Genomic DNA, 26,777 nt, shown 5'->3' on the forward strand with positions numbered 1-26,777 from the left:
GAGCTGATGCCAGGCTGCCCGTCGACTGGGGTGTATCCGTCGTGCTTTGGCAGCCCCGGTTGCAATTTTGACATGTCAGTGATGCCCACCTGGAGGATCAGGACACTGATGTACTTGCTTAGGGATGTCTTCTCCCTATTCTTTAATGTAGCAAAAAAAGCAGTGTCGCCTGGCTGGCATGCGGCCCCTCTCTGCTCTCCATTTGTGCTACCAAGAGCAAGTTACAAAGCCATAACAGAGGGACTGATATGTGGCAGTCTCTCATGGGTGGGTTTCGTCAGAAGCGATCCGTGAGACAGTGCGGGGCTCGGAGGGGCTGAGCGTGGCGATGGGATGTGCCAACTGCCCCACGTTCACCTTCCCAAAGCAGTGCCTGCAAATCCTGGCCTGGCTGCGTGAGTGGGGATGAGTTCTCATGTGTGAACATCCTCCCCCGTGCGATAGCAAGTGCAGAGCCTCTGAAAGGACTTCTTGAAGTAGGAAGGAGAGCCCAGCCTTCCTCCCCACTGCCTTTGCTCTCTCCGGTTTTAGGCTTTGCGTCTAAGGCAGCACAGTCTGGTGTCCCCTGGGTTCGAGGCACAGGTCTGGGAATGCTTTTTGGGAGGCAGAACCCTCTTTTTCATGAGGGGAAAGCCTGACACTGAAGAGGGGTGACGAAGGACCACTGATGGTCCCTGCTGCCCCTGCCATGGCTCCAAGGGAGAGCGTGAGACGGGGGTCCCAGCAGCAAGGCCAGCCCTGAGCAAGAGGCAGCACCAGGCAAAGCAGAGAAAGGGCAGGGCTGCGGGCAAGCAGCCAGAGCCCCCATAACTGGAAAGAAAGACGGGAAGGGGCTGTGCTGCAGGGGAGCAGGGGGCCCGGGGAAGCCTGTCAGGGAGCAGCAGTTGCTGCTGCAGCCCGAGGCATGGCTCGTCCTCTCCCGGCTGTGATTTCGCTGCCTCCACCAGCCTGCCTCTCCAGGCAACTGCCGATTTCGCCTGCGCCTAAAGCTGGCCCTGGGAGCTGGGCTGGCAGGGAGCTGCTCGGCTCCTTAACGCTCCAGCTGGCTCCGAGGCCATCGCAGCAGCTGAATGAGGAGGACGCACTCCTCTGCATGTCCTAGTTCCCATCAGCTGGCTGGGGCAGACCGTACGCCTGTTAAAAACAGAAAACAAGAGCACGTGTTGCTCCAGCCTGTCCTTACCCAAGCCTCTGATTCAGGATTATGAGAAAAAAACTGGGGCAGGAGTTGCATGAGACCCGTGGCATGCTCCTGGGGTGGAGGTGGCTGAGCGCCAGTCCCTGCACTAGCACCGCAGAGGAGCCAGTGCCGGCCCCGGCCAGGCAACATGCAGGACCGGGGGCTGGCACACTGTGAAGGCAAACACAGAAGACACTGCATAGGTTTTGAAGGCAAAAATGTGTCCAAAGGTAACTTCTTTTAGTTTGTTCATTCAAAATAGTTCATAGAATTCTTAAATGAGTCTCCTTTGACTCCTAGTTAGGAAAAAAATATTGAAAGTATCAGGACTCAAAAATTAGTGTGTGTTCATGCAAATCAACATTTTGTCCTACCCCTTTCTGGAAGAGGGTTCACCATGGGTTTGAGGTGCTTGAAACTGCTCTTTACCAGCTGTACTACTGTCCTGGTGAAGGGGCTCCTGCAGGCTCCTGTCTTCAAAGTAAGACCACTCCTGTGTACTGGTAGCTATACCAGTAACCAGTGGATGGGTCTGCTGTCTAAAAGTCATGTATAAACACTTAACAAAACCATAATTCCTTCATTTAGGCTACATTTCATTCTGAAATACATCTCCATGGTCTGGTCTGCAGGCAAGGAATTAGTCTTTGAGGAGACTGGCCTGGAAGATACACCCTCCTCCAGGTGTTTATGAACCACAGGAAACATTTGAATGAATAATGTTGCTAAATCCTAGACAAAAGTTACTAAAGTCCCCTGGTTTTAATCAAGGAAGCATTGTTCACTGTTCGTAGACAAGAAGGAAAACACGAAGTTCATCATCCCTTCCCCAAGCGGAGGTCGGCAGACATTTTTCAGTAGTACAGAAAGCATATACACCAGCCTGCATTTTGGGGGCATTAGCAATTGGTAACTATTCCCAAAAGTACAACATACTATGTTAAACCATGACTGTTTCTGTGCTCAGACATAAACCTTATGCAATCTGTTATGGGCTAACAGAAGAATAAGTTGAAAAGCATTTTTATATGGTAGAGATTAGCAGAGAACATTTCACTGAATTTATCTCAAGATATAATTTGCTAACATCTTTTTCTTCCTTGCTCAAAACATCCTCTGGTAGTTATTTTTAGTAATGACACACATGATTCCTAGTAAGGCACTTTGCATTTAATAGTAATAAGAAATAACATTATCTACTTTTTATGATTGAAGATTAAGGAGTCTATTCTAATAGCTTCAGTTGTCAACACAAGGTCCTCTGGTGCTATGTTTCTTAGCTTCCCTGTTGTAAAAGAACATGTCTATGTAGATATTATTAATTTATCATTGCACAAAACAAAGTTTATGAACACTTAATATTTAATGTGCTGTGAATTTAATAATAAAAAATTAAGACTCTATCTTACATCATTTTTTAACTACCTGATTTTTATTCTTCTCATTAGCTCTTTATGGCTCTATTCTGAGATTTTAACCCCCTGACTTGGGTTTAAAAGCATTTAGTTGTGTATACTGAAATGTAAATACTTAATCTCTAGCCCAGTTGAATACAAGGACAACACCATGATGGTATTAAGCACCATGATATTTCTACCATATGTGGAATATAAGGATATAAATATAAAGCTGTACTGAAGTCAGTTGAGCTGCCCCAAGTTATAGGACCTGAAGACCTGGGTCCTCTCGCTTAGTAACAACAGGTAGGCATGCTTGGTCTTCTTTCAAAAAGCCCTGATGCTTTTTGCATTGATACTTTGCCTGGTGAGTGGGTAGGCATCCATTACAGTTTCTCCAAGGGCCTATACTATGTCTGTCTGAGTAGTTTCTTGCATAAGCATGATTAAAAAAAATAGTTTTCTACTGCAAAAGATTGACAGACCTTATTTGTTATTCTGGCTTCAGCTTTCCTCAGCACAACCTGACAGATCTTGTCATTATCTGGAGTCGCTCTCTAGGTGCTCAGAATAAACAAAGCAGGTTGGGGTCTTAAACCAGGGAAAGCATCTTTTGATGCTAGTGGCATCACATGGCCCAGCTGCAGCCGAGGATCTGGCTCTGTTATGTCTCGACACACATATGCTTATGGCATATGATTTTGTTCCTACAGCATGATTCATTCTAGATTTCAAGTACTGAACATGATTCATATTCATTTCTTTCTTTACATTTGTATTATCTAGCCTAGTTGTTGAGGGTTTAGTCAGAAGAATAATTAATGTTTGGTTGATAATCTGAATCCCAACAGCTCATCCCAGACAATGTTTCTTGACAGTAAATCCTGCACCACAGAGATTAAGGGACAAATTTGCAAATGTCAGAAGGCGAGGACTGCATGCAGAAATGCAGGCCACGTTTGCCAGCGCACCCCGTCCACTCTGCCCTGCACCGCTGTGCAGCAGCCGTTACATTCACATTGCACCATCACTGAGACACAGCCCCAATTTGACGTGATGGTATACAGCAGTCGTGTATTTAGGAATGCAGATCACCAGACATGCATTTAACTGGACATTTGTACATGCAATTATCTGACTTGCACACCCAACATGTGTGTGCCTCTTGGGGCTTGCACATCCTGCAATCCAAAGTAGCTGAGCTTTAAAGTGGCTGCAACAAAAATAGAGAAGAAGCCTTCATTTTGTTAAAAATCTGGCACCGATTTCACTTTTTTCTAAATGAGACAGAAGGCAAATGTTCTCCAACAAAAGATAAACAACGACAATCAGAGCTGGAATATTAATACGCCTGAGTATGGGAAACAAGCAGGATGAGCCAGAAAGGAAAGCAAACAATGGAGTTCTCGCCTTGCTGGGTGATTATCCCAAGCGGAGAGCCATTGTCAGGGCTGCTCCCTCGCAGAGAAGCATGTATGGGGAGAGGAAAGAAGAAGTGGCACTGTCCGTAAAAAGGAAATTTAGAAAACCACTAGGAAAGGATTTGGAGTAGAAAAAACAGGTTGTTGGGAATGGAGGAAAAAAAATGAAAACCAGGGACTGATGACCATTGCATGTTGTCAGGCCCCCTCAGAAGGAAGGACAGAAGGAAGACTCACAATTGCCCTTGACAGCTTAATTTGATACCCTGGCCAGTAAATGCCAGCAGATGAAGTTCAACTCCCTCTTTGCTTTGGCCGCCTTTGCTAGTGGGACAGCATCCCCCAGGCAGCTGCACTGCCTCTTCCTATGGGGAGGAGGAGGAGACCTTCGTGAGCTTGACCTTACAGGAACCTGCACAGTACCTGCAGATAGTTTACTCAAGAGGAAACCAAGAATTTATATGCCTGTATTTTATGAGATGAGGCTTCACAGAGTGCGCTGGTATTCCCCTGAACTCCAAAAAATGGTCATCATTTTACCACTACAGGACGATGAGGCAGTGCTCGTCTAAGGGAGAAATTTGGCCTTAATGGCAAAAGTATCCCAATATGTCGTTTCATATTATTAAAACTGTGATCACTGGAGAAAATGTGGAAAAAGGCCAGCTCCTTACTAGGCACAGTAATTTCTAGCTATTTCACTGGAAATGCCAGGTGTGAATAGCTTCCAGACACTCACCACACCAAATACTGTGGGTGGGATGGGAGTGTGGTGCAGGGAGCGGGCAGAGTGGGTATCCCCTTGCCCGCTCACTCCTGCTGGACCCAGGGATACCTTACTCCTTCCGAGATTTAACAGCTATCAGAGGAAGATGATTTCAGGGAATGAATAAACACAATGGCAAGCGTGATGCTAGGAAGATGACTGTCATCACCTGATATATCACAAATCATCTGCCACCATATCACACCACAGGTCTCCTCTTCCAGTCCTCACCGTTACTCTGAGAAGCTCACGTTCAGCCTCTCCAAGAAAGTGTCCTCACAGGTCAGAGCTGGTGTGAAAAGGGGTTTTCCTCTCACAGTCTGCATGCTGCAAAAGAAAATTACTCAGTTCCTCCCCTCTCCTCTCTGGGCAACAGGACAATCCCTTGCACAACTTGTCATTGACCTGGTTGTTACAGGTGACTTTCAGCGCAACACCTAGGAGACAGAGCTGCAAAATGACACCAAATACAAACCTCTCAGAGAGTAAACAGCCTCCACCAAATATGAATGATGGTACCTTGGCTTTTTTAAAAGGAGTATCACTTACTTGAATAAATGAAAGTAACAAGGTTTGGGTTTTTTTTCACACTCCTGCAGTTCTTGGAGTCTATTTCTGTTGCAGTCAATGACTGTGCTGCCTGAAACATGGAGTGACCTTTGGCTCCAGAGCCTTCCCCACGCACCAAGGCTCAGACTGTGCTTTACCAACCAGGTTGGTTGGCTCTAGCTGTGGCTAACTATCCCTCAAACCCAGCTTTGTCTCGCTTGGTGCTTTACTGCTTCATAGCCCTCTGCAGACAAGTTAGTAACTAATCCCCCTCTCAGGCAATAAACATTACATTACAGATACAAAAAACCACACAAAACCGTAACGTAAGGATGAAGGGACTAAGAACTGAACATCAAGTGTCCTAAGCAAGTGACAGTTCCTTGAAGCTGTCATGATTAAAGGGCTGCCATATGAAATTTTGGAATACATGTGTGCAACTGCTTCCTGCAAGTGTCTTTTTAAACTCAAGCTGGATCCTTTAATTGCAAGGCTGGTGAAAGCTGCTTTGTAATTTGCAGAGGGTTTGTGTAATGCATGTACATATTTAGTGAGAGGTAATGAACCCTTCCTCACCTCCCATCCAATGAAGCATTAGCACCACCAGTTGGTCATCAAGCCTGAATAACACCCAGTCCCAACTGCAATAATAACGCAAAAGCTTTGTTCAGGTTCTCAAGAGCAATGTGTTGTGTCATCCAGATGTATTGTTTAGTTGGCCTGAAGCTGAGGCAAGTCATGTTAAAATTGCATAGGTGCATTTTTTTCTGGGTTTGTTGATTGTACCTGATCTGTTCCAGCTTGAAATTTAAATCACACTAATTAGGGAATCAGAAAACTGTAATCAGGAGCTCAGCTAAATCCCAGATCTCTCAGCACAGTCACATTTTTCAGTTCACTGGTGAAAGACTGAAGAGGATCCAGAGAAAACACTATTAGTGTTTTGGACTTCTCAAGCATCCTCGTCCAAAGATGTACTGATCTGCAGAGGGAAGTGGGGCAGACTTAGGTGCTGATTTTCAGTTCTTAGGTCAGTAAATTGGCTTGCAAAGCTGCTTCTGCATGGCACACTGCTAGACTGCCATGGGCATGCATAAAGTCTTTATTTATACACACATATGCAGTGATGCTCATGCCTTCAAAGACAAGTGTGTGCCCCTGGTTACTTGAAGGGTCTATCCGCTCTTCTTTGCTATTATAGTTTGCACAAACTACACGTTTTCCATTTTCCTCATTCTGTCTTCCTCTTCCCCCATGTTTGCTCATGAAGAGGTGTACAGGCATTTCACCGCACTTGCAGAGATTTCAAGTTTCATTCTTATGTGCATTAAGGCCCCTGGCATCGCCCAGAGATTTAGCAGGAACATGAACTACCGTTGTACCTGCTTTACAGGTCTTTTCTATCGTGAGGGTGATCTAAGGAAGTCTCAGTGTAAAAGGGAATCAAGATCACCATGTCTGGACTGTTTCAACCACCACTTCATGACTAGCTGAGATGGAGAAAGGGTTATAACCAAGACCACACTCTGCAAGGAATAACACCTCCTGATAGAGGAAACAGTTTGTCAGTTAAGTGCATACAAAAGAGGTAAACTATATAATCTGCTCCCTTACAGAAATGTTAACCATTACAAATAATAAAGTGATTATAGGACACCCCCCCCCCCCCCAATTCTGACATTAATATCTGGCCCATGGCACCAGTTTGATTAATACATGTTGGTGCTTTACTGCGTCTCATCTGACTCCGTTCAAATCACATCCTTGCTGTCCTCCCTGCTTGGGATGGCATCTGACAGTGGCATCTGAGGCTGTAAAAGTTAATTCACTATGGCAGGATTGTCATTCTCAGAATCAGCATGTCCAACAAAATGCAATGCCCTAGACATTTTGGGTTTGTTAGTATTTTTTAATTAATCTTGCTTATAGGTGGGCACAAGAGTCTCGGCAATGACTGTGGCCTCCCCACGCTATGCCCTGTACAAGCACAGCGCAAGGGGCAGACCTTGCCAAGCAGTTTTACACTCCAGGGCCTGCTATTGCGAGTCACTGGTGGCGTGGTAGTGTGGCAGCGATGCCAAGTCCAGGACTTTGCCATCACTCTTGAAGCCTGAGTGACTAAGACCTTGATAGGCAAGACAGATGAGAGAAGGAAAAAAGGACTTGGAACTCACTTTTTCCCACTGCAAAAGTTCTGATATTCTTTGTGGCACTCTTGCCATATGCTTTATGAAATAGTCTCCCTGTTTACACTTGATAGACTTGTACAAATAAACACAATAAAAATATTTTTTTCCCCCCTTTCACGTTCCCTCTTCCTTAGTCAAAATGAGCTTTGATTTGAGGATATTCCCACAAAAACATATGTAATAGTTGAATACAAATCATCTATGATGTTTTCACTCACTAAGACACTGTCAGGGGTTAAAAATGTAGAGCAAAATATCACAGTTCTCAGTATGACTTTGTGCCTGATGCTGGCACGTGATACTTACAGAGCAAGGAGCTTGGCTCATGTGAGCAACACCAGAACTCCTCACCTGAGCAAGCATTTGTGGTGTTCAAGCCCTGCCTTTGCAGGGTTGGAAGGTTTTTGAAAGCTTTTTTTCTTTCAAGAGCTTATTAAAATTGAAAAATTATGCAGCCCATTGCTTAGTTTTTTCTCATAGGCTTTACAGTGCTCAGAGAGCATATCATTTTTGTACCCTAGTTCTTAGCTACACAGGCTCTCTCTCTGAAGAGGCTGGGCAATCTTCAGTGCCATGTAGCACTCAGAAGTGGCGCTTAGACTGTAAATATTATATGCTGCTGTAAGAACATTTGAATGGTAATACTCAAGCAATTACTTTCCTTTCAAGATCATTAAACACAAATCTGACTTGTATTTTAATAGGACTGCCAATGTATTTAATGGGGGGCAGTAAAGGGTAGTTTTTTTCTAATGGATGAATGTTTATATTATTATCCACTCTGAGAGACCACATTAGGAGGAGACTGTATAACGCTCATGTGTTTTGCCTCAGCCCTTTTCGCACAGTATTCAATTTTTTCTCAGTTCTGCATCTTACAGTATGATGACAAAAATGCATCTACAATAAATCCCACCACCATGTTCTGATTATGAGACAAAAAAGACCAAATACTGTGATGTTGAAAAGAATTTGCAATTTACATTTCCATCATGTCTGTTAAAATTTTAGAGAAAGCCAATCCTTGGCAAGTTAACAGGTTTGGACAGTGGCACCTGCTATGCAGCCACGGGACAGGCACTGTAAGACTGAGAGCAACACCAGCTTATCCACGCCACCTTGCAAACACATCTGGGGACTGCTTGGAAGCATCCCTCAGCAGGGTCAGTAGGTGTTCCCGCCTCTACGTCGATTCCCATCTGTGCTTGGGCTGCCAAGAGGAGTGGTCATCAGTGTGAGACATGCTGTGGGTGGTTGGGTCCGTGCTGAAGGCAGCAACCACTTTGCCACAGCACAGACCCACCCACTGCCACTGCTGCCTCCGCCACGGGGACCCACTGGCTGGAAAGCAAAAAAGCTCCCTCGTCTCTTATCAACTTTATGAGCAATTTGGACAAACTTATTTCATATCAGCAAAACACCCGTATTATCTTGTCATTGTGAATTTAAGTCACATACTTTTACTAAAGACAGAGTAGGGGGTGGGCAGGAAATCAAAGCCAATTTGGGCAGGTCCTCAACAGGCTGTGTATTTTGGGAGCTCAGGAAAGAGCAAACACTGCAGTCTGTTTCCACTTCCCACTCACTCCTTGAAAGTGAAGGCTGGAAATGACTATGCAACACGACTGGTTAGAAGTTGGTAGCCTCTGGACAGTAGTTAGAAAATTTTGGCTATTTTTTTCTTCCCACTTGCCCACATACTGTAAACACACAGCCTTCCCTGCTAACTGCAGTGAAGGATCTGCATATACTTCAGAGCAAATGTAGCTCTATAGATTGTATGATGTCATTACCTGTGCCCAAAATCTGGGACTGAGAAACACATGTCTCTAAGGTCAGTGCTTCCATGTCAGTCTGAATTTATGCATGGACGTTTGTTGTTCAAAACGGCACCCAGCTCAATAGCTGAGAATGTGCACATGAACTACCTCTATCCTCACTGAAATGTTTCAGGTGCAAATCTTGATGTCTCCCTGTTAGATAGTTGTAGGCAGTAGTTATTACAAACCTATCAAGTAGAATTTGGTAGATGTTTATAGGTCTGCATTGTAAACATTGCAACAAAAAACATCAGGAAGTGGCTCTAAATCCAGAGCTCATGGAAAGAAGCCCAGGAGTTAAAGGAGAAAGCAAGGTGGAAGGTTTTCTATTACTTTGCATTTTAGTGGACAACAGCAAAAGCCAATCGGGAATTGCTGCAGGACCAAATTTATAAGCAGGATGTATCGTGCTAATAAATGGAGAAATATGGGTGGGAGCCTCCAGTCATGAATGGTTTCTGCAAGTTGCAGGCAGAAATAATGAAGATGAGTACTTTCACCTCCTCCCTCACCCTGGGGGACAGAGAAATCATATTACACCGAGATCCCCCCCACCCCGCTCTCTGCTTGGCATAGCTCTGCTCCAGCAGCACCTCTCTGAGCACCTGCTTGCCAAAAGCTTCTCCAGGGCTAGGGGAGGGCTTTACTGAAAATTCCCACCCTTAGAGGAGAAACACAGCACAGAGGAGGCAGCAAAGGCACTACGCAACTGAAGGGGCAGAGAAATGTGTGGAGAACAATATCTAATAGCTGGGATACAAAGTCAAAACATGCTCAGTGGTGAGTATGCTCCCAGAAATGTATGGCTCTCCCACTCCTAAGAGAGGTACTCCAACCACTACAGCTGACACGTTTGGAACTATTATTACAGAAAACTGTTGACGTTTTCTGGGTTAAGGACGGTTATCTGGAATTCATGGATAATTTAGTCCTTTTGCTTGCAGGAATAGTTTGATATGCTCTTTAAATAAGCATATAAAGAGATTGATGTGTGATGTTTGTGGGTTCAGATGTTCTGAAAAGTGACATTCCTGTATGGCAGAGAATAAAGCTTAAAAGGGGATATTATTTATAAAAGCACCACCATGCACAGGCAGTGTTTATTTACCATTTAAATGCCTCATTTCTGTTCTGGCTGTCTGTGCTATAATTTGCACAGGCACTTAAACTTGAGTATAAATAAATGCAAAGAAGTAGTGTTTATGCAGAGTTAAGATGAGGAAATCAAGTGCTAAAAGATGGAGGCCACTCCTGCAACATCGGTTCAGCCATCTTACCCACCTTTGGCTTCTGCTGAGGGCTCCTTTAGCGACAAGCAAGAAGCCATCCACGCTTGCATTTGAAGAGCTTGATCAGAATATCAGTGCTGAAGACACGGCTGAGATTTAATGAGCGGGTGGGCAGTGTGAGCCAAGCACCGGGTGGCATCTCATCATTACTGAAACACATGGGATGTGATGAGGCACCTAAGGTATCTTGCCAAGATCCTCGAGACAGGAAGCATTTTCCTCTGGGCACAGACTCTGCTCCAGGATGAGGGCAGCAGGTGCCAGGGAACGCCATCACTCCGCATGTCCCCCCTTCCTTCTTCTTCCCCCAGCTTTATATGCTGGGCATGATGTCATATGGTCTGGAATATCCCTTTGGGCAGTTGGGGTCAGCTGTCCCAGCTGTGTCCCCTCCCAGCTTCTTGTGCACCCCCAGCCTCCTCGCTGGTGGGGTGGGGTGAGAGGCAGAAAAAGCCTTGACTCTGGGTAAGCCCTGCTCAGCAGTAATGGAAACATCCCTGTGTTATCAACACTGTTTCCAGCACAAATCCAAACCATAGCCCCACACTAGCTACTATGAAGAAAATTAACTCTATCCCAGCCAAAACCAGCACAAGGAGCCATCCTTATCTTTCAAAAGAAAACCAGTGTTTTCCACTGATATCAGTACAGCATTATCCAACATGCATGTTGCCGCCACAAAAGCATTTTCTTATGCTATCCTGCCATGTCTTGTCCTGCCTTCACTGTAGGGAAATCTAACAACTGAGACATGTTTTGTGGCTACGAGATCACACCTCTTCCTGCATCAGGTGAAGGGGCACGAAGCAGCACACAGGCAGCCTGCAGGATTTACGGGAGTTAGCAGGCCAGCAGGCACGGCTGTGTCTGGCTCGCTGGTGCTGCACAGGGGACCTTCGCACTGTGCATGGAGCTGTGCCTTCCACAGCGCAGCTGGACACCAGGGGTGCAAAGCGCCCGAGTGCTCTCGTGGCTCTAGTCCTGGCCATGCAACAGCAATGTGAAAACTGAATGTGTCGGTCCCTGGCCAGTACCAACAAGCTGTCATGTTTGCAAGGTATTTGAGAGGGAAAGACAAGTTGTCCTTAACGATCAGCAGGGAATATCAGGTTGCTGTTCCTCTCATGTTTCCCTAACAACTCTCCAGCTTTCCCCACAGCAGCGGGTTTCTTCTCAGTCATATTCTGATTTAGTTACAGTTAGCTTTGGGAACAGCCCCCGTCATTACTGACAGCAATGGTACGTAGCCTATTGACTTCAGTAGGAGGGGAATGTCACCCCTTCTACGCGCATGTGTGTGTATGAGTGTCTTTTGAAAAGCACTAGGCATACATTAATACTAATAACTAAGACCGCTATTCCTTTGCGTCTGCCTGACAGGCAGCAGGCAGAGTGTAAACCACTCTATGTATCAATTAAGTGAAAAATAAATAATAGAGAGAAAGTAATATCTTTAACAGTGTATTCACTGGCACATACATATTTATTAGATATCAAATATAATGCTGCTCATATCATTGTTTATGTTCATCATGAAGCCCTAAAGTCATTTATGGTATCATGGTTCAAATGATGAAAGTCAGATGCAGTAGCATTGCCATATTCCTCAATCAGGCTTGCTGATAAAGCTCTGCTTTTTATTTTCTATTTCTTTCATACTCTTGGTCCATTATTAATGTGCATCCTGCATGGGACACCAGGCTTTTCCAACCTAAGGGAATAAAATTCATTTCTAGACTTTTTTCAGTCTGCAAGTTTTAAAGCAACTTTATCCTAGTCATCCTATCTTTAAAGACAAACCAAAGGGAGGCAGAGGGAGCAGGGCTCATTTAATGAAGGTGCAAATTGTGGGTGAGGTGAATCAGCTGAAACACAGCAAAAGCACATGCGATTTGCTGGATATATGAGTAGCAAGGGGACTGTTTCCTGAAACATGGTTAAATATGTTAACTCTGCCTAGGGAAAATGTTTATTTACCTAGATTGACAGCGATCAGGGTAAAAAGCACTCAAGATAAGTGGCTCTTTAGGCAACTTTAATTTGTTGATGGATGGATTGATGGGAGGATGGTCAAAGAAATGACAACATAACTCTCTGTAATGGAGATATCCTGTCTGCTGGAGTTTGCAGTACCATTTGGTCTAATTATTCCTGATCCATCTATGAGCAAACTTTGCTCCCAGTGAGACGAGTTGTCATTCCTTTTCTTTAAATAAAAAGATGAGGAGGTAAAATCAAGAACAATTAGAGCGAAGGATGATGACATCTTCTGCAGTCAAAAATAGATACAAAATCATGTGTATTGCTAAAAAATGGTTTACTATATTAATTGAAATAGTTGTGCATTCTATTATGCAGTTTGTATGGGAACAGATGGCCCATTTCACAAATTAAGCCTTGTCTTTTTACATTGCTTCAACAAAATAATGGTGAATGAACACTGCTATTGTAAATGATCCCAAGTTCAAACCTCGTAGCATCAGAATGGGCTACGCTTTTCTGGTGGAAGTTAGCGGGAAAGCAAGGAATTCAATCATAGAATCACAGAATCATAGAATCATAGAATAGTTTGGGTCAGAAGGGACCTTTAAATGTCATCTCGTCCAACCCCCTGCCATGAGCAGGGACATCTTCAACTAGACCACATTGCTCAGAGCCCCGTCCAACCTGACCTTGAATGTTTCCGGGGCTGGGGCATCTACCACCTCCCTGGGCAACCTGTGCCAGTGTTTCACCACCCTCATCATACAAAATTTCTTCCTTATATCTAGTCTGAATCTACCCTCTTTTAGTTTAAAACCATTACCCCTTGTCCTATTGCTACAGGCCCTATTAAAAAGTCTGTCCCCATCTTTCTTATAAGCCCCCTTTAAGTACTGAAAGGCCACAGTAAGGTCTCCCCAGAGCCTTCTCTTCTCCAGGCTAAACAATCCCAAGTCTCTCAGCCTTTCTTCATAGGAGAGGTGTTCCATCCCTCTGATCATTTTTGTGGCCCTCCTCTGGACCCACTCCAACAGGTCCATGTCTTTCCTGTGCTGAGGACTCCAGAGCCGGACACAGTACGCCAGGTGGGGTCTCATCAGTGCAGAGTAGAGGGGCAGAATCACCTCCCTCGACCTGCTGGCCACACTTCTTTTGATGCAGCCCAGGATACAGTTGGCTTTCTGGGCTGTGAGTGCACACTGCTGGCTCATGTCCAGTTTTTCATCCACCAGTACCCCCAAGTCCTTCTCAGCAGGGCTGCTCTCAATCCCTTCATCTTCCAGCCTGTATTGACACTGGGGGTTGCCCCAAACCAGGTGCAGGACCTTGCACTTGGCCTTGTTGAACCTCACAAGGCTCAGATGGGTCCGCTTCTCGAGCTTGCCCAGGTCCCTCTGAATGGCATCCCATCCCTCAGCCGTGTCAACTGCACCACTCAGCTTGGAGTCCTCTGCAAATTTGCTGAGGGTGCACTCGATGCCACAGTCTATGTCATTGATGAAGATATTAAACAATACTGGTCCCAATACGGACCCTTGAGGGACACCACTCATCACTGATCTCCATCCAGACATTGAGTCATTGACCACTGCTTTCTGGATGCAGCCATCCAGCCAATTCCTTATCCACCGAACAGTCCATCCATCAAATCCATCTCTCTCCAATTTAGAGAGAAGGATGTTGTGGGGAGCCATGTCAAAGGCCTTACAGAAGTCCAGATAGATGACATCCATAGCTCTTCCCTTGTCCACTGATGTAGTCACTCCATCACAGAAGGCCACTAGGTTGGTCAGGTAAGATGTGCCCTTGGTGAAGCCATGCTGCCTGTCTCGAATCACCTCCCTGTCCTCCACGTGCCTTCACATAGCTTCTAGGAGGATCTGTTCCATGATCCTCCCAGGCACAGAGGTGAGGCTGACAGGTATCTTTCACTACATCAGGTTGCTCAGAGCCCCAGCCAACCTGACCTTGAACGCTTCCAGGCACTGGGCATCCACAACTTCTCTGGGCAACCTGCTCCAGTGTCTCACCACCCTCATGACCAGAGGCAGTTCCCTCAGCCCACCCTTGTGTGCCGTGTGCCCCGGCCTCTCACCTTCTCAAAGCCTGGGCCCACACCCCACACATCACTGTCTTTCCTGGACTGAGGAGACCAGGAGGGGTCAGAGGAGTCCAGACACAGTCGCCAAAGTACTAAATAAGAGAGGAGGAAAGCATTTTTACTGATACTCTCTTGGTTTATTGTTTTGGGTTTTTTAAAATTGTTTATTGCCCAACCTTGAAAAGAACTCCTCGTGAAGCGGCTAGAAAGGACCTTCATGCTGAAGGCCAGCAGTTCTTGCTGGCAGAACTGCAGTCTTCTGCTGCTTCAAAGGAACAGCTGTCTAAATTCTTTGCTTGATTTCTTGCTATTCTTCATGCACTGCTGTGGAGGGTCTGGCTTCATCTTCAACCACCCATCGGGCAACCTTCTCATCCTCAGACTGAAGAAGCCCCACCTCCAGGCCCCAGGGACCTCGGTGGCCCTCTGAGGGACAACTCCTGTTGCCCTGGCGCAGCAGCCTGGCGGAAGCCAGGTCATCTCATCCCCTTTCCTTGGGGCTCAGAGCAGAGGAGATGGCACCCCTTCAGGAGGGGTGGGGGTGGGGGAGGGGGTGGGGGGTGGGAAAGAAGGGCTCACACCACCCGTGGCAATCAAGACAATAATTGTTGGTGCTGGGAGATGGAAGGGGTGAGCCCACAGGACGGCCAGGCATGGAGGCTGGGCCTCCCAGCTAATGCCAGGTGCAGAGGCTGGGCTGATGGTAGGGCGCTGGCCGGGTGCTCCTGCAACACCGTGTTGATGGCGTCATGGAGGGGAGCCCTGGCACGGTGTAGTGGTGCCAGGGGAGCCATGCTGGAGGTGTATCCACTTCCATCGGTTCTTCTTGGTCTTCGGGTGGATCCACCTCCATGGGTGCCACACCATCAGCCACATGAGCGACGGCCATCGCTACCATGCGGCTGATGGTGCCCCTCCTCTGACGCTGCCTCCTCTTCCTCCGCCTCTCCTGCAGCCGCCTCTCTGCCTTCCCACGCAGACGTGGGCAGCCACTCGCCTTGCTGCTGTGGGACCCCTTTCTTCCAATCATTGCTGGAATCCGATGGCCTCGAAGCTCAGCAAACTGTGGGCCAGCTGCCAGGGTCCCTGTATGTATAGGGTCCGGAACAAACGGCAGTGAGGTAGCTCATGACACCAGGAGGCCACTGTGATGGCAATGCATGTGGTCAAATATGGCTGTTCTGGGAGTTGGGGGGCCTGTGGCCTGAAAGTTGCCCTCATCTGGGAGAAGGAGCAGGGTCAGGGGGGGCTGAGGGCCCCTTTCCTGGGGATTGCTCCCCTGTGCCCTTCTGCTGCCCCTTGGGCACAGGCACTGCCCTCCACCTCCCCCCGTGTGCCTGGGCTCCAGCCCCCTCCTCATCCCCTGCCTGGGGTCCCCTGGATGAGACAGTAGCAAGGGTGTTCCAGGAGGGTCGGGTGTCCTCAGTGATCCCCACCGACCTGGCTCCCTGCAAGTGGCACAGCCCCCCATGCCTGACAGTGACTGAGAGGGGGCGAAGCATCCAGACATCCCGCTGGCAGGAAAGGGAGGCACAGCCGGCCTGCGCAAGGTCTCCCAGCACTCCATAAAAGAATTGCTGATTGCCAAATGTTGCGTGGGCCCTTCTTCCCTGTCCCCTGGCCCTGCCCTTGGAGCTCCTCTGCACGGAGCCCTGAGGGAGAGGGGAGGAGAGGGCCTGGCATCCTTTGGGCCGCTGTGCCAGCGCCACACGAGGAGTCTGTTGGAGGCCACCGAGGGAGGTCCTTGGGGCCTGGAGGTGGCGGGGTTTCTTTTCAGTCACCCTTGCCTATTTTCTAGTTTTAAGGACAAACCTTCTCGCTGCTTTTTTTTAATTAATCACTGGGGATATTTTTAGTGTTCTTGTCTAACACAAAGTATGGTCTGATTCCTGCACTTATCTGGGATTTTCACCGTGATGTTTCACCACAGCTATGACAAAGACAAAGAACAACTCACAACGCTTCAGTTTTGATCACGCTCTTCCTGGAACACAAAATAGTTTAGGCAACTGGTCCTGCAGCATGGAATAAGCTGGTAAATGGGCTGTGGGTTGTGGTAGCATATAATTTTGTGGACTGTGGTGACAACAGTTTCTCAGGCTCTCAGCAGCAATGACACAGTTGAGAAAGAGTCACGTGTGTGAATATGGCCTGTTCTGCTGATCAGTCAGAGATGACTGCTCGCAAAGCGTCCTGAGGAACCATGGAAATATTCTGCCATTATTACTGCACTTACTGCAGAAGCAAAAGCTGCCAATCAGCAGTACAAACTGATGTCTGAGATTTTCTGATCTGGCTGAAATATGCTTGCTCCAGGACTAGCAATAAAAGAGCAAATACCAGTAGTTGCTTCCCTAGCCAGAGGGGCGGCTGCTCCCAGCATAACTAAGGGTAGCCACGAAGTTGCTCTAAGGCAACGCAGCCAATGCTAATGCTTGTTTTCCAGGGGTGGATAGCCTGCAGTTTCTGAAGAATCAGCTCCGTTTTAGCTCGGATTCCCAAAATTTGGGTTAACCCATATCAGTGTCACTACTGGAAATTGCATCTACAGTGCAGCTTATTTTATGTGGGCTGGCACAAGGATGGGTGGCATGAAGGAGGGCTGCAGTTAAGAGCAACTGCAGGTGAAATGGGTGCTGGTGTCAGCTCACATCTTCGTAGAAACCATTCCCACAAACTACCTGAGCATGAGCTCTGCATGGGCCTCCGCAGAGGAAAATTCATCATTGTGGGTGGGATGGGAACTAAATTACTTTGGCACCAAATTCACTTAGCCTGGACCCACTGAACGTGCGGGCCTGCCCACCAGTGTTTGATTTGCTAAATGGGAGTCAGCCAGTCCTCCCCTTGCAATGACATCGGGGTGTCGTTGTACAGCCAAAGCCCTCCCCACAGTCGTCTGCCAACAGCGCGGAGGCCACCAGCAGCAATTAGCCACCACTCTGAGACCTACTGCTGATTGCAAACTCCTCTTGGCGTCAGGATGAGGCCGGGACGAAGCACCAGGTATGTGCTGCGAGGAGCAGGGGACCTCCAGGAGGCCATGGCTCCATCGCGTTGTCCCTGCTGGGGCGGCTGGCACACAGCAGGGGATAACCAGGAGCCCTTTGACAGCTCTTCTCATGAGCGCAGCATTGCAGGGTAACTGCGGGCACGACCCTATCCAATGCACTTCTGCACGGCTTGGATCAGCCCCAACTACACGACAAGCACATATGCTGCTGCTGGAAATTTTATGTGGAAAAAAACTAGCCTAGATTGCAGTTTATAGTTCTTTTCAGCAGGACTGCATGAAGCTAATGACACAGAAAGCCATTTGGGTTAAATTGTGAAACTGAAAGATGCAGCACCTGCTTTTATGCTTCACGTGTTACTAAAAATACTTCTTCCTTTCTAAAATGCAACACAAATGACAATACAAAAGAAAACTCTACAATGACACTGGTGACATTATTAAGGTGGGTTTCATCAGTGTCCCTGTGCACAGAAAGATGAAAAAAAGATAGCAGAAACAGAAGACATAATTATGCCGTTGCTTAAACCCTTGGTGCATCCATATCTGTGGTAATTCATTGCCCTCCTGGTCCCTCCATGTAAAAAAGGGGATAATGATAGGTTTTAGACAAGAGAGATGAGAATGATCCGAAGTATGGAAGAGCTTCCATATGAGGAGAAACTAAACAGCATCTATTTATCCTGAAAAAGAGAATCCTGAGGGGAGAAACATGGCAGAAAGGTGTGGAGAAGGCGAATTGACGTGAATTACTTCAACAGACAGATGAGAGAGAGGGCTTTAGAAACAAATAAAGTGCTGAATTTAACTGAAATCTAACATTTCAGGGGAAGATGCGGAAGCCAGATGAGGTTAATGGTTCAAACAAGGGGCTACACTGACCCCCTTGGGGACAGCAGCCCAAGGGCCGCCAGGGACCACACGGTGCAAAGGCCACCCAGCCCGGTTTCAGACGGCGATCCCACCCGTGCTGGGGCAGAGCCTGGGGTCATCCATGTCTTTGCCCCTAACCCATGTCACCTCAGGCAATGGGTATGGGTGGCCGGGTGGATGCCCACGACACTGGGCATGGGGGCCCTGGGGCAGCTGTCTTCAGGAGGTGCCGCCGGGACCTCTAAGGAGCCTTCTTGTTGTGGGTGCAGCTCACACAATTCAAATACCACATTTATTCTTAAACATTTTCCCCCTTCACTCTCAAAATCAAACAAAAAGCCCTGACTCAAGCAAATTTTTTACCAGTGAAAAGGGAGCATTGCCAGAGTGTATGAACCCCTGTAGAGATTTTACTTTTGCTATTGATTTTATGCGTGAGATGCTTAGCTACTCTGATAATATCTGACAGTATAAGAAGCCAGAGAGAGAATAGAAAGGTTAATACAGTAACAATGTCACCAGGATAACTGGTAAAATTTTTGGAAATCGTGGTTTTAAATCTGACTGAAATACCTCATTGTTTATCAAGCTGAGAAGTGTTTTGACAAAAAAATCTTCCTCCCATTGAGGAGTTTTAATTTTTTTATTGTTATTTTTGTGAGAAGGACGTGCAAGGTAAAATGGGATATATTAGAGAGCTATAAATGCTTCAGAAAAGGAAAAATGTAAATGGCAGAAATCTAAGTGGTGAACTGAAGCATTCACAGTGAAGGTACGTACATTTCCTACCTTGCTAACAGCTTGCTATGTAACTTATGTTGCATTGGTACTATTGCAGCTTCTCGAGTGTTAAAAACCCTCATTGAAAACATAGTTTTTGAATAAAGAGGTCTCTGAATAACAGCACTGCTCCTCTGGAACAACGCAGACCAGGAGGCATGGAGATGGGGGAACAATGCGTCCTCACCTCCTCTGAAGCCTCAGAGGATGTGCAGCCAGACCTGCCCTTTCAACAAAAAGCTGCTCTACCAAGCAAGACTGCTCTCTGAAGATGTCCACCCACCCAAACCAAAACCTAGAGCCAAATGTTTTCTGGAAGAATGTGTTTTTCAAGGGTAAATTGCTTTTAAAAATAAATAGAAGTTTAGCTGAAAGGCTGGCTGTAGCTTGAGTGCTCCCTGGGTTTGGTTGCCCTCCTGGGGGTAACAGTTTGGATCTTTTTGGACTGAGGAGGGACTTGAATTCATGTCAGTCACTTCCTGGGCAAGTGCTCTCATATCAAGGGTCTTCAATATAAAGCATAAGCAAATGCATTTTAAAAGTGCAGGTCGGGACAGCTGAGCTCTGGAGGATGGGCAGAAGTCAGAGCACGATCCCACCCTTCGTGGTTCCAGCTGGTTAATGCCACAACCTCAAGAGGGGTAAGGTTTTAGGGTTTGCCCTTCTGGGCAGCCCGTTCCTCCCCATGCGTGGTCCAGAGAGCCTGGGCCTCACGCTGGGCTTCACAGCAGTGGCCTGGCCCTGAAAAGCAAGGAGGTGCAGTGTCTGACCTGTGCTGGACTGCCGCTGCACTGAATCTGTCCCCAGATGTGCCTAGTTTCAGGCATATGAATTATGTGTCAGAAATATTTATTCATTAAAAAAATTAGTGCTTTCCATAAAGTTACTTGAGGATTGTATGTCAAGAGGCTAAAATATCTTTCATTTCAGTTCATTTAGTCCAGCAGCTCTCCCCACTGTATCTGTAACCCACCCTGCTGTCAGGGAATGTACTAGAGCTACCGCAGAGTTAGAGAACCAAAAAATATACATTTGAAGTGACAGCATGAAAAAAGTGAATGGGGGTGAAATATAATTAGCTGAGGCAAGGACAAGTAGGTAAGTCTCCACAGTCATAATTTATGTGGGATATTGTTATAGTTATTACCATGCAATTTAACAGGAATACACCAGAGCAATTTTCATTTCTTAAAACATGCAGATGCACTCACATGTATATGAGAAAAGTCTCAGAACTCAAATTATCCAAAATAATCAAGAAAGTTATTATCATAAACAGCACAATTAACACAGGGATCACAAGGGATCAGTCTCCATTTCTGATAATCTTCAGAGAAAATGAACGCATTATTAAAACTTCAGTGTAGAAATGGTAGCTACATTCACATCTCTGTGCATATCACCAGCACTCTGTAGTCTCTGTCAGTCCCTCCTCTACTGTTTCTTTACCAGTCTCAGAACCAACAAAATGTGTGGATTTGAGATCCCCTGAACCATCAGAGGACACACGTGGTACCGAAAAATATTTGGACTGACCTTGCCAGTTTAAATTGATTTTTTTTTTTTTTAACTAAAGAGAAGAAGTCTTCAATTACTAAAGAGGAGGAGGAGGTATGGAGGCTTTGGGTACAAGCTTCTGGGGATTTAAAGTTGCAAAGAGAAAAATGGTGCTTTATGACGGTCTGTGCTGCCATCCATAATTTACAGGCTTCTTTCTAATGTTGCTGTCAATACAGTATTGCTCCCATCAGCTGTATAAATTATTTCTACCACTAACATGAAACACAGTGCTACCATTTCAACAAAAGGAGACATTCATCATTTTAATTCACACTTAAATTGCTGAAGATTATCCACTGTCCATTAGATTTCAACAATATCCAAACGTAAGCTGTTCTAATCATATGCTAAAATACAATAACCACCAACTCTCAGAACCATCTGAAAAAAATCTGTCACTCCCACACTGATCAAGTTTCTATCTCCTGCAGAATTTTTTTCTCTTCTGTCCCTGTACTTATGTGTGCCCAGTGTGCTTTCAACTTAATATGCAGCCAACCCTTGACTCCTCATAGTTGCCTACTTAAGGTGAATAGCTTGTGTATATACATTTCAGTCTAGTAGATATGGTTTAGAAAGAGTAGCTCTTGTCTTGGGGCATGAGGATAGGCTGGAAGAGCTCCTGAGGTTTACTGTTGTCTTTAAAAATCTGTTCCTCAAGCTTAAAAATGTTGTCCCAGATTTGGAAAGAGAGCACTTACTTAAGAAGGAGGGATGAAGTACCGCAGCTGTCAGCACCATTTCTGGCATTTCTGGATCACAAAATCATTCTCTGTCTATTGGCCATGTACTCAAATAACAACAAAATGAATCTCCAGATAATGCAATTTAGTGGTTTTATCTTTTTCATTTTGAGCCTAGAGGTGAGCTGGGACCTTCTCTGAGTTAGCCCAGCGTTACTCGGGGCTCCGTTACACCGAGTCTGCCTTCCCAGCAGATGACTCTCTGCAGTTAAAGCAAGAGCCCCATAAAACTCCTACAAATTAAGGCTTACGCATGTTTGTTTAGATCCGTATTTTAGATGCATTAAATAAAGAAAGCCCATTATGTTATTCCAGGGGGTTTTTTTTGCATCATTTTTTTCTAATACTGTGCCAGTCCATGTCTGTAAAAATCTTCTTCCCTCTGTTTGCTGAATCATGCCTGGAATCCATATTAGAAGTCAAGTGTAAAAAAAAGGAGGGGAAGCTGCGCTACAGGCAGCTGTTGTTGTCAATGCCCTTTCTTTCCCTGAAATAAAAGTCACACAAAAACTTAAAATTTTTCTAGGTCTCTACTCCTTACTGTCAACATTACCTCCCTTCAGATCTGTAAAAGGGCAAATCTTTTCCTAGCAACAGCATTAACCCATTCACAAGGTTTTGAAAATAGGCTTTCTGTCTTTCCCATAGCTGACAACACCTTGTACTATTCCTACATGCCTGTGGTTTAGCATGTTATAGTCTCTTTTTAGCATTAGGAAATATTTTGCAGTAACTCCAAAAAGAGCAGAGAAACAGTAAAGCTTGACACTTGCTGGAGCATTTGTTCTGCTCTAATCAAGGCACCGAATAACAGAGCAAGGGAAGAGCTATTGATAGCACTTCAGAAGCAAATGTTACAAATACACAGCTACGGCAGAAAGTTTTATAATCCAGTATTAATTTGAATATGTGGGAATATTCTGATACAATCTTAAGTCAATAATTAGGCTGCTAATTGACAAGACACTCTTGTCTCAATAAGAGTTATGATCATACTCCTTAATCATTGCACAATGCTCCTCAAATAGGAAGCAAGACAGGTAAGCATAACCACGTAAGAAAGATCTACAGTTCATTTCATATATATAAAAATAGATACAGAGATAGATGTATTTTGTAGCAGCACCTGAAATGTTTTATGTATGTATATTTCTAGCTTCTGGACCAAATTGAACTTTATTCCTTTTTCACAGACCACCAACTCAATAATCTTTTTTCCCGTCATCAGCGTGAGGCACCAACACGTTTGTCTGCATTTCCTAACAGACTCTTGGCTAGGGAACTGAAGCCAATGTCTAGCGGCACTATTTCCCTCTCTTATTAGCAATGCACAAAGCATATTTTCAGATAATTGGGTTTCAGGAGCCACATGCTCCTGTCTCCGGTTGAACTGAACTAACTTCATCACACTCGCTGATGAAGAACTATGGCCATATATCACCTGCTGAAGGCCTGACCAAGCGCTCGCCAGTGCTGGCAAGCTGTGAAGCTGATTCCTAACAACAGCTCTTTGGATTTTTTTTACATTGTTGTAGTTTCCAAACTGTGGTTGACTCATCCCTTGTCAGCCTTGAGGTCCTAATAAATAGTCCTCACACGCTCTAGGAAAATACTAAACAGCAACATACATGAACCCGTCAGTTTTGTATGACATGGACCTTGACTGAAACCCCTTATGTCTCTGCCCTGTCACCTTGTGTCCCAGGCTCTATACTAGGATGGGGAGTTTGCAAGACATATCAACGGCTGACAGTGGTTCATTGGTCTAAAGTGCTTGGGAGTCACGGGGTTATTGAGTTATGCATCCTCAATGATGTTAAGAGCGGCCTGTTGAAATCCTATCTATCTCTGGGGAAGGACCTACACAAAAACCATGGACCATAACAACCATAGACTGGTTGAGGCTCAGCTTCAAATCTGAACTTTGTGATGGGTCCCTCACTACAGAGACAACACATAACACTGTTATGCTACACTGAAAAAAAAAAAAGGAATTCAGATTATAAAAGTCAAACAATGCTTTCCTTTTTTGTATACATGCTAAAATGTGGTATCTGTGTGTTCAAATGACAGGTAATTCCAAAAGGGAGTGGACGTCATTTAAAACACATAACTCTAGACCAGCTGGTAATCTGAGTGTTTTATCATAATGCTACTAATATTTAGTGAGCTACTAACACGCCTGGAATCCATTGACATTTCTCATTCAAGACAAAGGTGAAACCTAAACATGCGTATTTGGTGATACGTCAATGCTGAAATTAAATGAGGAATAGAAACCCTGTGTGATTTTTGCAATATTTCCTACCAATTAAGAGTTAGGCATTTTATCAAAACTGTTCACAAGAGTTCTTCATTCAGAAATTATCAAAGAAAGTCTCCAGACAGCTGACCACAGTGGGTGTCCAGAAGCATTCTTATTTTTTTTTCCAAAAGGGAGCAAGAGGCAGAATCTTGTAATCTGCCCCTCAACCTATGATCTCCTTGCCAGCAGATGATGTGGATTTGGAAAGGGGAGACTGGACAAGCACTTGAAAGAGGTCTACTGAGGGCACTTAGACAAATTGTATTAGACTCGGGCAAGCTCTTGAATCAAAACCAGTTTGAGACTAGGAGAGTAATATCATATGGAAATATCATAGATGCATGCCTTGTTCTTACTCTCCCCTAGCCACTTGCTATGGCCACTGCTGGAGACAGGATGCTGAGATGTGCTTTCCTCTGAGCCTTTATGGTTATTCTTATGTTCCAGCAAAGTCACAGTAGAAGTCCTGTTGGCAGGAAAGCCATGTTGGCACCATGTTGGCATGAAGCATGTGCTTAGTTGTCCATCTATTTTTTTGGTTATTTTCTAGTCTTTAGTGCTTCAGTTACCTCTCAAATCTATACCTACAAAGTAATTACTTCCTAGAGATACATAAATGGTTATTCTCCTGAATTTTAGATGGATTACATCTCAGGTGCTTCAGACAACATCAAGGTGAGATGACTTCCCTTATACTTCTGTGATACACCTGAGAACATGGTGACACATCCGGAGCAATTTCTCTGCCTTGCAGTTCTTTCCACATACACATCATCGTCCCTTATTTTTTGTATTACTTACTATATTTTTGTGTGTTGCCTTTACTTTTCACTACTGTGAAGTTACATAAGGTGATTAATGCTTTCTGACTGTGTAATGACTTCATTTGATTTGTGAAAAAATAACTAGAGAAGAAAGAAACCGCCCTTAGAAAAAACCATGAGACCAGATGGAAAGGTATGTCTTGGGCGTGGGAACAGTTACACAGTAGTTTTGAGGAAATAATCTTTTGGTGATTTTGCTCTCCTCCTCTGCTTGCTCAATGATGACCTCAGTGACCAGTGTCTCTTCTTAATTATCAGAAAAGTTTAGGAGATAAATTCATTAGGGAACTTTGCCCTTCTTGGCCGGTAGATTTATCTGAGTTAAGCTTCTCCAAAACTTTTGACTGGCCAGGGAAGTCCTTCCCCATAACTTTAGTATTTATCAGAGGGTTTGGTTCAGTTTCAGAGGACAAATCATCAGGCTGGCATCTCCACACCCAGGTGGTGGTGACTACAGACCAACCTCTGCCAAAATAATAACATAATAAAGAGAGATGTGTTGACTAGTACTTGTGCTCAGCCACTTCCTCCACTAATGAAGCCGGAAACGAAGGGGAGAGTTTCAGAAAACAAAGCAATGCAATGCCATCTACTGTCACCTTGCAGCAGGGTCTTCATACTTCAATGGTATAAATTTAGGACTATACACCTTGCGAGAGACCTCAAAGTTCTTTTGCCCTTTTCGATAGGATTTGGAACAGCAATAGTAGGTGGGTGAGGCTGTGAGGCTGTGCGACTCTCACTGTCCAAAAAGCTGCATAGGGACCTGAGCTTAAACGTAAGGAATTACTTGACTCAATGTATTGTGTGAACCTGAAATAAGACTGACATTTCAGAGAAGTTCTAACTTTATTCGCTTGAAAAGTTTTCCTCCTAAAAATATTTCCAATAAATGTCCAAGGGCACTAGAAATCTCAAAAAGGCACCTGTTCCTGCAGGTTTTCCCCCTACTTTTCAAGGTCAAAAGCTTATGGCTTGATTTACGTAGTACAGATTAGCATGACAGGGGAGATCTCAGTTGGTGCCGATCACCAAAACTGCATTGGTTTATGTAACATTGAGCAATTTATCACATCTGGCAAGAATTAATGGACCATCTTCCTGCATGGATACAACAATCATTTCCACCTAACTTTTGGATAAAAATCCTCTAAAAACTCAGTATTAAAATAGGTCTATCTACTTTCCCATCCCAGGATTCTTCTTCCTCTCTAGTTAAAACACCCTGGCTTTTCTAGGACACAGCTTTACATTTCATTTGGTCTGAGAATCCAGTGACCAGGATAGGGTGCAATACAAGTAATTTCCTCCAGCTCCAATGTGATCTCAGAGGCTTTCAGCTGGAGACATTTTATAGCTGGAACTAGTTCTATACAGTTCTGAAAAGCGTCAAGCCAAGTTTTGACATGTCATAAAATATTTATGTCTAACCTGGGAACTTGTGTAGCAACTGAAACAGGATTAAAAGAAAAAGACCCAGTCAGTATGGTGTGGCTATACATATAAAGGTTCTCATTCACTCTTGTGTTTCACTATTGAATCTTAATTTTGCTACAACGTCATATTGGTTCCATTTAAAAAAACACCTCCCTCCTCAATCAAAAATCCACAAAAAATGAAGAAGAGTTAGGAGCTGTACTTTGGGTCTAATTCCACTCTCCAGCAAAGCCAGGGTGTGCAGAAGGTTGATTCCTTTCAGTCTTGGAAACACTTGTTAGTTCACAATCCAAATGACCTATACTGGCTCATTTAAATAGAAGTAATGAGAATTTTAAGTCTTGGGGAAAAAAATCTAAGGATTGTCAAGTCTGAGATTTCTCTGTTTACCTTCCCAAAGGTTCTCTAGCTTCTCCCAACGTTAAAATCCATACACGTATATTTGTGACATCAAGAAAAACGTGAGATTTCAGAAGCTTCTCAGCATCTGCTGGTAGAGAGAACCAGTTGGGACATAAATCTAGTATTGGTAACTGTTATCTTAATA

This window comes from Gymnogyps californianus, chromosome 5 (genome assembly GCF_018139145.2).
Source record: "Gymnogyps californianus isolate 813 chromosome 5, ASM1813914v2, whole genome shotgun sequence".
NCBI classification, from domain to species: domain Eukaryota; kingdom Metazoa; phylum Chordata; class Aves; order Accipitriformes; family Cathartidae; genus Gymnogyps; species Gymnogyps californianus.